The sequence below is a fragment of the Eufriesea mexicana genome, unplaced genomic scaffold (assembly GCF_001483705.2).
Source record: "Eufriesea mexicana isolate 0111107269 unplaced genomic scaffold, ASM148370v2 scaffold13932, whole genome shotgun sequence".
Lineage (NCBI taxonomy): Eukaryota > Metazoa > Arthropoda > Insecta > Hymenoptera > Apidae > Eufriesea > Eufriesea mexicana.
This window is the reverse complement of record NW_016921425.1, coordinates 59441-69934: the sequence shown is the minus strand read 5'-3', so window position 1 is coordinate 69934 and position 10494 is coordinate 59441.

Below are 10494 nucleotides of genomic sequence, written 5' to 3'. Positions count from 1 at the left end.
TCGCGAGAGCTACCTCTGCCTTCCAACTTCCGTTTCGCTCAGTTTCTTCGAGACCATTCGATCGATGCGTTATACACCGACGGCCGCTATTCCGCAGCCTTTCTTCGTCCTCGCTGTTCCACCTTCTATCCGAAATCCGATCGGATATCCGCGATCGGAATCGATCGAGAGCATTCTCGAGTGGTGAAGAAGGAGGACCGTTCATCGTCGCGTTGCGGACCGTGCGAACCGTCGACCTCGATGGTCCGCGATGTCGGCTGGAGTTGGATTCATGTGCATGCGTGTCTCGCAGACGTTGGTGGACGCGAGCGAGGGGTAACGCGGTATAATATGATAATAACGCCCACCGCGCAGGTAGATAGGTATAATTGTCGAGCATAACTCAGAGCAGAGCGCCCTGGACGTCGGTGATGTACGCCTCGGTAAAGCGATTGCGAGACTATCGCGACGTACCGGGACACTCTCTGCCGTTCAACCTGTATCGCGCGGGGTAAGTCGTTGGCCGATATAGGAACACTCGTTCGACTCGATACGCGTTCCAAATCTCTCTGTTTCTCTCATTTTCGACGAGCAAACGCTTTCGCGAACGGATTTTCGCGGTGGGAAAGAGAAGCGGCAAAGTCGGCGATGACGACCAAGTGGAGAACGGGGAAACGAGGGTGAGCGGGAGCGAAGCAACGGCAGGGCACGCAGCCACTGGTACGCAAACGTGGCGCACCAAGTGCGAGTATTAGAGCGATTGACTGCCGGACGTAACCCGTACGTGCCGGCCGGTAACACGTGTAACATACTGCCGCCATGTATCTCTCCCTCTCTCTCTCTCTCTCTCTCTCTCTCTCTCTCGCTCTCTCTTCTCCCTCTCCCTCCTGGCCGTAGCGTTTATGCGCGTGGAATGGAGAACGATAGCTATTGCGACGCGTCGACACGACCGATACTACGCTCCATCGACTTTTTCGGCTCCGACGCGTCCATTTCGGAGAAATAAAACTTGGAACGCGAGCAAAGGACGCGCGAACCGATTTCGAGCTGTCACCCTCCCGCCACGCGTCGCGATCGAAAATTATACGACGCGACGACGAGAAATCGTTAGGCGATTAAAACGCGTGTAGCGATAAAGGGCGATAGGGGTTGGTGGAATGTACGCCGGTAGGTCGGTAGGTAGGTACGTAGGTGGTTTATAGCGATGCGACAAAAATGTAAATGCGATATCGTCCAAGGAGTCCACCGTATAAATCTCGTGTTAATGCGTGGAACGAGCGACACGCCGTTGGCTACGGGAACGTAAGTCGGAGAAGAAAGATTGGGATGGAAAAGCGAGAACGATATACAGAAGAAAAGAGAGACTCGGTCGTGGCGTTCATTAGGGAACCCCCTCCGACTCCCTTGGATCGCCACCCCCGTCTGCCGAATCGGAGCAAAGTACAGAGCGCAGAGAGATCTGGAAGAAGAGTCGGAGCGAAAGAGACTGGAGAGAAAAGAGAAAGCGAGAGAGAGAGAGAGAGAGAGAGAGAGAGAGAGAGAGGAGAAAAGGGAGAGACAGAGGGAGCGGAAAGGAAAAGGAGCGGAAAGAGGAACGGAGAGGTGGAAGGGTGAGGGCGCTGCGATAGATCACACGGACGGCAGCGCTCCTTCGAAAAACATCCATAAAACGCAGTAGGGCGGACTCAGCGACAATAAACTCTACATATAAATCTTGTCCTGTGACGCTGTGATACGCTGATGGCGAGCACGATAATCTCCTCTTCTTTCTCCTCTGCTCCTCCTCCTCCTCCTCCTCCTCCATCTCCTACACCTACTTCCTTCTCCTCTTCGTCGCGTGTTCATTTAGCCGGACACTTAACCTCTTTCCCATTCTCTCGATCCCTCTCTGTCTCGCCTCTCTACCGGTTCCATACCCCACGTTTCCAAACATCCCTTCTTCGTCGTGTTCGTCAACGTCGCCAGCGACATTTAAATCTCTTTCGTTTCGACTCGTTTCGACGCAGCAGCCTCTCTCGTGGCGTTACCGCTACCGTTTCCGCGTTACGTTCCATCGCCAACGTCGATTTTCGACGCGATCGCGTGACGCAGCATTGCGAATAACGGTGACAGCGAGAAGCGAAGAGGGTACAGGTTGGAAGATAAACGAAGAACGAACCAAGCGAGTAACGCGAAGCGACAACGGCGAAGCGAGAGACCGACGATTAATCTCGCTTCGCCACGCAGAGAGTCGAAATCGAAGCCGTTTACGGCGAAGAATCGTTGCTCCGTTAGCCGGCCGATGTAGCTCGGAATTAAAGTCTCAGTGCCGGGTAGCACAGCCCCTTGGCTTGTCCCTGGCCTCCTTCTTCACCCTCGGCCGTCCTTCCACGCGGCATCCCTTCGCTTCTTCGCCGTGCCTTGGCGTATCTACGACCGTAATTCACCTCCCAGCGCTTGCTTGCCGCTCCCTAAATGCTTCTAACTCCTATTCCTTTGGCGGAATCGAACAATGGCGCGTGAAATTTCAACTTTGAGCCTTCTCTTTCCTCCCGCCTTTCAGCTTCCTTCTATCTTCCACCCCCTCCTGACCAGTATCCTTTTCTTTCGTTCTCGCTCGCCATCTCGACCTCGATCTCTTCTTCGCTTCTACCTCACCCCTCCCTTCCCTTCCGCTTTTCTTTCGTCCACCCTGCATTTCTTTCGCAGATATTCCCCCGTTCTTCGACTCGTCGCGAAATTTTTCGGCCGCGTGATTTAATTATTCACTCGAGAACGAGACTGTACCGTTCGTTTGGCCGCCTCGCGGCCGCATCCGGTGCTAACTCGGTCGCGTACCTCCCGATCCCGATATGCCGCGATTCGAAATCCGACTTGGCGCGTACCGGCCAAGGACGTAGGAGAAAAAAGTACGCGAGACGCGGCGCGAGGCAAGCGCGAATCTTGCTTGTTGCGGCGGTTGTTGTATCTGTTCCCGGTAGCGTGTACCGCGTAAATCTTCGTTGTTGCCGGCGAAATCGCAAGAACGATTCTCCGGCGAGGCGAGCCGAGAGTAGAGACAGATAAACGCGAGCTAGACGCGACGGACGTCCCCTTTCTTCGCGACGCATCGTTGCGCTTGCCGCCATCTCCGTTTTCCCTTGCTTTCGCGCTGTGTTCACCCTTCCGGCAACTTCTTCGCATACGTTTTTTGCCGTGGAAAAAGCATTCGGCTGATTTACGAAGCACGATAATTAGCGGCCATCCGGCCGTGCGTACGCGCGACGAGAAAAGATCGATGCGACACGGGCGAGCCAAGGTCGCGGCGGCGGCGGGTGTCCCGCGTGAACTGGATGGCTCTCAGGTTCGATCCCGCGCCGTCATCGTCGGTGTCTCTCTACCATGATGAACGTCGTCGACCGAAGGCGAACGAAACGGTACGCCGATAATCAACGTAGCCCGCGTCTAGGCGTCGCCGCGGTTAAGGCAAGATGGATTTGTCACGCATCGCTGTCGTTTAGCCGATAAAGTGACGGGAGTGAGCCGGTGGCACGAGGTGCTAACTAGACAGAGCGGCACTCAATTACTACCGTCAGACCTCGTGTAGTTTAACTCATCTACTCCATTCCGACGAGTCCTCCTCTCCACCTGCCTTCCCCTTGGCTAAACACTTTACGAGCAGCTTGCCTACGCGTCGTGCGCGATCAGCGTCGTCCTTGCAACGTCTCTTATCGAAAATGGCAGCGCGTTAACGGAGTGTACCGTACTGCGCGCGTACCAACGATACCAATACGCGCTCGCCCGTTCACCGTACCGCATCCTCGCGTACTCGGCAACACGCGATCCCTCTCTATCCACGTCTCTTGCGCGCCAGTTTCCATCGAAACGCCAACCTCGCGATAATCCTCCCTCGCGCTTTTCACCGTTAACGCCAGTACTACCGTTTTCGTTATCTTTCCGGCCAATTACCGAGCCCCGTTCGACCCCTCCGTCAAATTTCTTTTCGCCGCTCTCTTCTCCCTTCCGCTGCAAAGCTTCGTCGCCAAATCCATGTCCGAGGGATTTCTCTTTTCACCTCACCGCCCGCTATCTCTCTCCCTCTCTCTCTCTCTCTCTCTTTCTTACACTCTCCTCGAGACACATTCGCGTACGTACAGACGCAGAGCACACATCGCGTTTATTCGAGAAATGTTTTACCAGCTCTCTACGATGCTCCACGCGGCATGATCGGGCGTGCTGTTACACCTGTCGCCATTCGCGGTTCGATGCGAAACAAATTTATCAAGAGGGCATTCCACGATACGCACCGGTTCCAAGATTTCTCCGAGGAATTCGCGCGCGATTCCAGTCGTTCATCGCGAGATCATGCAGGAAAAATTGCAGGCGAAACTTTCGTCGAGATCGATTTCTCTCTCCCCTCCTCCGTCACTCCGCCGTCTCACCACCGGTAATCTTCTCTGCTCGCGCTTTGAACCGGACCGCAAGATTTTACTGAAAAACCTCGTTCTCCGGCAATCGAGCGTTTCCCCTTTCCTTCCGAGTGTACTTCTTCGGGATCAACGGCAAAACGTATCGCTATTTACGTTAGATTTCTCCTTGCAGCCGGCAATTACCAGCAGCCGTGCTTTCGGTCCCGACAACGCGTACGTTCCCGGTTCCCTGCAGACAACGAAACAATCGATAAACAACACGTGTAGATAACAATCGTGGGATGGAAACCCTCTATTTTCCAGAATGGTCGTTGTAATTGCCGTACGTGTTTCGAGGAGCTTCTCCTTGTTCGTGCCTTCTATCGAGAAATCGTGTCGCGTGCATGCGTATACCTGCGCGTTTTCGCGTGCAACTGAAAATCTCTGCGCGTTATTCGAAAGCGGTGGACGGACTAGCGATTGGAAAATATCGTTTCGTTTCTTCGGGAGAATTCGCACGGTATCTGTATCCGTAGCGGGATCAACGCAGAGGCAAAACAGCTCTCTCGGCCAACGGGGGTTAACTCAGAAACGGTCCAAGATAGGCGGGTAGGTAGGTGGGTGGATGGGTGGGTGGATGGGTGGGTGGATGGGTGGGTGAATGGGTTAGGTAGGTAGTCGTACAGTCGGCCGGACTGAAATCGCATGCAAATACAAGGGAAACCTCGAAACTTAGCGCCAGCTAATTACAATCTTGACTTCACCCTTGAGCTTCATAACGGCTAACGGCTCCGCCATGCTTGCCTTACCAACTTTTTGGCTTATTGTCCTTACGTACTGGCCACGAGGGATATCCGACCCACGCCTAACCTATCCTGCCAACTCGGTCCCGTATTCCTGCCGATCCCCTTCTACTCCACCGCTGACTTTTGCTCCGAGGCTACTTTCCAACTCGTATACAGTTTCAAACTCGTGTATCGCGAAACGCGTACGTACTTGCTTTTTAATGCTATCCCGTGAAAGACGCGACGTGACAGAACGAGTCGCGGATTCGCGATAAGCCGAGACGATACTATCGATACACGCGAAACATCGATGATCCAAACGCGTGACGCGACGGGACTCGTATAGCAATTCCACCGTTTCGATTTCTCCAAAATCGTAGGAACCACGCCGTTTCCTTTGCTCCCAACGTATCCTTTACTTTGGACTTTGCAGCTTCCGTACACTCGCCAAGGGAGAAGTTTTCATAGCAGCGCTTGCGCGACTTCGAGTTGCTTCTGTCCAAGGGAAGACGAGACAGCAAGCTGACGGGACAGCCGGTCCACTTAAAATCGATACCGGGCTGCAGCCGTCTCCGTCGCGTGCAATTCCCATGCAAATGAATTGCACCGACACCGACGTTACGTGAACCTTGGCTGGGATTGATTTTTCCAAAGTTTCCAACCGTTCTACGACCAACCCCCGCCATCGATAAAGATACTCGTTGATTTCCACCCAACGGATTTCCGACGTAAATCACCTACCATCTTTTTTCGTCGCCACTCGGTCTCGTTGCGGAGCTTCGAAAATTCATAAGCTAAGCCCGTTATCCCGATAGACGCAACGTGTCGAATCAGATCGCAGAAGAACGGCGCTGTCGATGCGTCGACGAATGCGAAACGAAACGAAACGGGGGGAGAGAGAGAGAGAGAGAGAGGGGGGGGGGAGTGGTTGCAGAGAGCTCATAGTCGTTACTATTCCGAGTGATGATTACACGCGCAACCACGGTTGTGCTAATTATCCGGACCATGATGGATCATTTCCGTACGGAAGGCATGCACCCAAACAATACTTAGTTATTTCCATTAAGGGACTAGTGCAGAGATCGTAACACCGAGGTGCAACGATAATTAATCACTCGCGCATTCGAGGACACGGTTCCTATAAGACGGGACGAACGTTCCGAGCATAAAAGACCGGCAAGCGACATTCGGCAAATGGAACAGAGAGAGAGAGAGAGAGAGAGAGAGAGAAAAGAATCGTGACCCGAAGAATACGAGACAAATATGAGTTTTCCTCGCGATAGCGAAGCAACGAAGCACGAGTGCGGGGCAACGATGTATTATCCGAACTCCGTCCGACTCGAGTTCGGTTGTACGCTAATGAAACGTAGTAGAAATATCTCGGTCGTTTAATTAGAAGCAATAAACGGGAGAAGTTCAATTGTCTGGTGTATTCGTAGGGTAAGGCTCGGTACATAGCCGAGTCGTATCGCCCATCGAGCGAACATCGCGGCAGCTTCCCTCGCAAGCTTCTTCGCTATCCGACTCGTAACCTCCCAGGTACCTTGTGCCGCTTTTCCTAAGACTCCCGGCGTTCACCTATACTCGTTCTAAACCACCCACCCACCACCTCCGCCTCGGTTTCTATCTCTTTAGCTTCGTTCTACGGTGCACGCGCCCTGGCTTTAGAGGGTCCACGCGCGAACCTTCTCTTGTATAATTCCAGCGGGATACTTCCAATATTTAATGCTCTGCTCCTCTTCGAACGGCAAACTACCGAGCACCCAGACCCGACAAACGGTATAGAACGTGTCTACGTGTCGGCGACGCGCGATAAGTACGTGCCACCGCGATTAAGATTTCACGAGCGCCGACCGAGATCCTGGAAAGTGTCGTTCATTCGATATGCACAAACAACTGTGTGACGGGACTTGGTTACACTCTCGCCCCGAAAGGAAGTTTGTCGTCTCCTCGCGTATTACGACGCTACAAACCGACCACCCAACCATCGCGTATATCCGACTGGTCCACCTTAAAAACGATACGCATCTCCGTTACTTTTATCTCCTTCTTAACTTTCTTCCCGTTTACATCTTCGCGTATACGCAAACTCGAGAGCATCGCGAGATTCGGACAGACGCGAAAAACGGGAATAGAAGATCGGAGCGTGCGTTCGCGATATCCTCCTATTTACTACTTCGAACGTTTCGTTTTTCCTCTATCCGAGTAAACGGCGCGTTTCGACCGTGATATTCGCAAAGACGTCTGCGTGGAACAACGACGTGAACCTACCGTGAACCTACGGAGACGGAAAGGTACGAAGACTGGAAATCTAGCGAATGCGAAGTGACGCTGCAAAGTAATTCTACTTCTCTCGGAAGGTAAGAGAGAGAGAGAAAGAGAGAAAAGATGCGATAGGAGGGCTGAGGGGGTAGATATAAAGGGCGGAGGGAAGTGGAAAGAGAGAGAGAGAGAGAGAGAGAGAGAGAGAGAGAAGGGGTATGTGTGCGTGTGTGCGGGTACACGGTGTCTCGCGCGAGCTAGAGAAGCAGAGAGAGGTAGAGAAGTGCCCTAGATCACCGGACGTCTAGCAGCGGAGCTGTGAGTGCAGATAAGGACCGCCACGGCGACGGCCAAGATGGACGGCCGACCGGTCTCAGCACTAGCCGGGCTTTCTACTCGGCTACCACGTCGCTACCGAGCGAGGATCTCCTCTGCCTGCTGTCCCCTTACCCCCAGAAGCTTCCTGGGGATCCTTATTTATACGCCGTCGGCCCAGACTAACGCCCATTGTCCCATTTCACCCCCGGGGTAATCTGCCGGACGCAAATCTAAGGCCCTGATCCTGCGGGCTACCGCGAAAATCTATGACGCCTTTAATTTACACGCATCTCGACCCGCTACACCCCGGCGACATCTTCCTGCGGGCTACCGCGAAAATCTATGACGCCTTTAATTTACACGCATCTCGACCCGCTACACCTCGGCGACATCGTAGTCGTCGTCGTCGTCGTCGTCGTCGTCGTCGTCGTCGCCGCCGCCATCGCCGTCGTCGTCGCTACCAAAGCTGAGCCATTGACGGCGCGATTACAGTCATTTGCACTCTATGTTCTTGCGTGTATCGTGCATCTCGTTTGCGAAAGTGTACGTATGTAGAACCGTGTGGCTGGAAAAGAAAGAAAGAATCGCGCGGTGATTCGTATTATTCGTTTACGAGTGAAACCGAGTTCGCGCGGCTTTCACGAAATCGAAGGTAAAGCAGAGGCGATGGGTGTGGGCCAAATATTAACGTCGGGCGCGATAATTGCGAAGTAGATTGTAGGAAGGGCGGATTTCGCAGCGCGATCGGACAAACCCAGGGTCCTCGTGCCCGATAACATCTCGTCCTCTCCATAAATATGTCGCAGCGAGCTTAACCCCCTCGCCTATCTGCCGGGTACGAAGTAGGGGAAGCATTAACGTCAAACCGAGACGGGAATTATGGCTCCCCCGTCAGTTCTCAATGAATCGAACGTTTTCGGTAGGAAATCCAGCCTGAAAACGAACTTTGCTCGCACGAGTGAACAACGAAAAGCCGAACCACCGATACCCTTTTCTCCGCTATTCGATATTTTCACCGACCAACGTCTACCACGCTTCGACAAAGGCAGGTGGTCCCGGTGACGACAACTCGCGGGTAAAATGCGACGCGATGTAATTCTCGCGAGCGTAGGAAATGTGACGAAATGTGACGAAATGGGACGAAATGGGACGAAAAAATAGCCTACGAGAGAGAATTCGCGTATTTGTCGCCAACGCGAGCACCCTGTCCCATTGTCTTGCCGTAGATGATACAAATAACGCAATCAGTATGCAGAAACTTCATGCATATTTCAAAGGGGGCAGCAAGGGTGGCCGGTGCTAAGAAGGGTTTATGACGGGGGTTGATCCGAGGATCCCCGTCAAACCGCACACCGGTCTCAATATCGAGTTAAGCGGCCAGAGGACGACGAACGACCAGGGGAGACGTACCTCTTAACTCCTGCAAACTCATTACAATAAATCAAGCTTTGTTCTTCGAACGAGCAATGCTTGGTTAAATTCCGCGCTTGCTCGCCGATCCTTTCCACCCTCTCCTCCTTTTCTCTCTTGGCGCATTCGCGATGCTGATTTTACGCCTTCTTCCTTCCTTCCTTTCCTTCCTTCCTTCCTTCCTTCCTTCCTTCCTTCCTTCCTTCCTTCCTTCCTTCCTTCCTTCCATCCTTCCTTCCCTCCTTCTCTCCTTCCCTCCTTCCCTCCTTCGTTCCTTGCTTGCTTCCCTGTTCGAGTATCCGACGCGACGTTAGGCGTCGAGATGCAGAGGACGGATAATCCGCGCACGAAAAACAACACGGCCGTGACTCGGAGAGTGGAGAAATCCGTAGTTGGGATTCGTAGCTACGGATACAGAAGGATATCGAGCAGATGCTGCATTCTGCGGGACTCCACGTGCTATAGGCGTCGACGTTGACTAATGACGGAGTAACGGCTAGATATAGAAGGGAAGAGGTGAAGAACAGAGAGTCGGAGAGTCGGAGAGTCGGAGAGTCGGAGAGACAGAGAGACAGGCAGGGGGGTGGCGTGGGGTGCACGCCGCGGTGGTGCGAGGGTGAGAAGTGGAAGAGAGAAAGAGACCAACGACGTTAGGGGTGGCTGTGACGATAGCGGGAGGGAAGAGAGGAGCGAAGGGGTCAGAGGGAATAACAGGGGGAGGGGAATGCAGGAGGGCCAGACAGCGCGCCCTGGAACAGAAAATTCACCCAAGTTCACGCGACCTGTTGCACCCCCTAGCTCACCGTTTAACCTATAACCTGCCCGCCAAACATGGGTTTAACCTCGCCTTATCGCGTTATCGAACTGCTTGGACCGCCTTTACCGCCTCAACCTCGTCCAACAGACACCACCCTAACCCCCCTCCCTCTCCCCCTCGTCCTTTGCATTTTTCGTCACCGTCGCGTCCTAACCACGCTCCGAGTTAAACGCGTTTTCGCCTTTAAATCCCCCGTGCACCGATAATCCTCGTCGCGACAACTAGCCAGGCCAGAGAGACGACGAAAGGCGAGAGAAACGAAAGAAGAAATGGCACGCGATACGGATTAGAAGAAACAGGGTTAGGTTGGAGGTTGATTAGCTGACCGTCGTCTAAATTCGGACCGCTCGTTTTATTCGTCGGTTCAAATCGATTCGTCGCACAGTTTAAACGCTGACGAGCAACGAGTACATCGAACGGAAAGCAAATTAAATTCGGCTGCCGCGTCAACGCGATTATCAAACGTTCCGGCAAAAATATCAATCGCACGTGTAATAGCATTTAACGAGTGTGCCTTTTAATTAATCGATATTTTACCACGACCGGGAAACGCTCT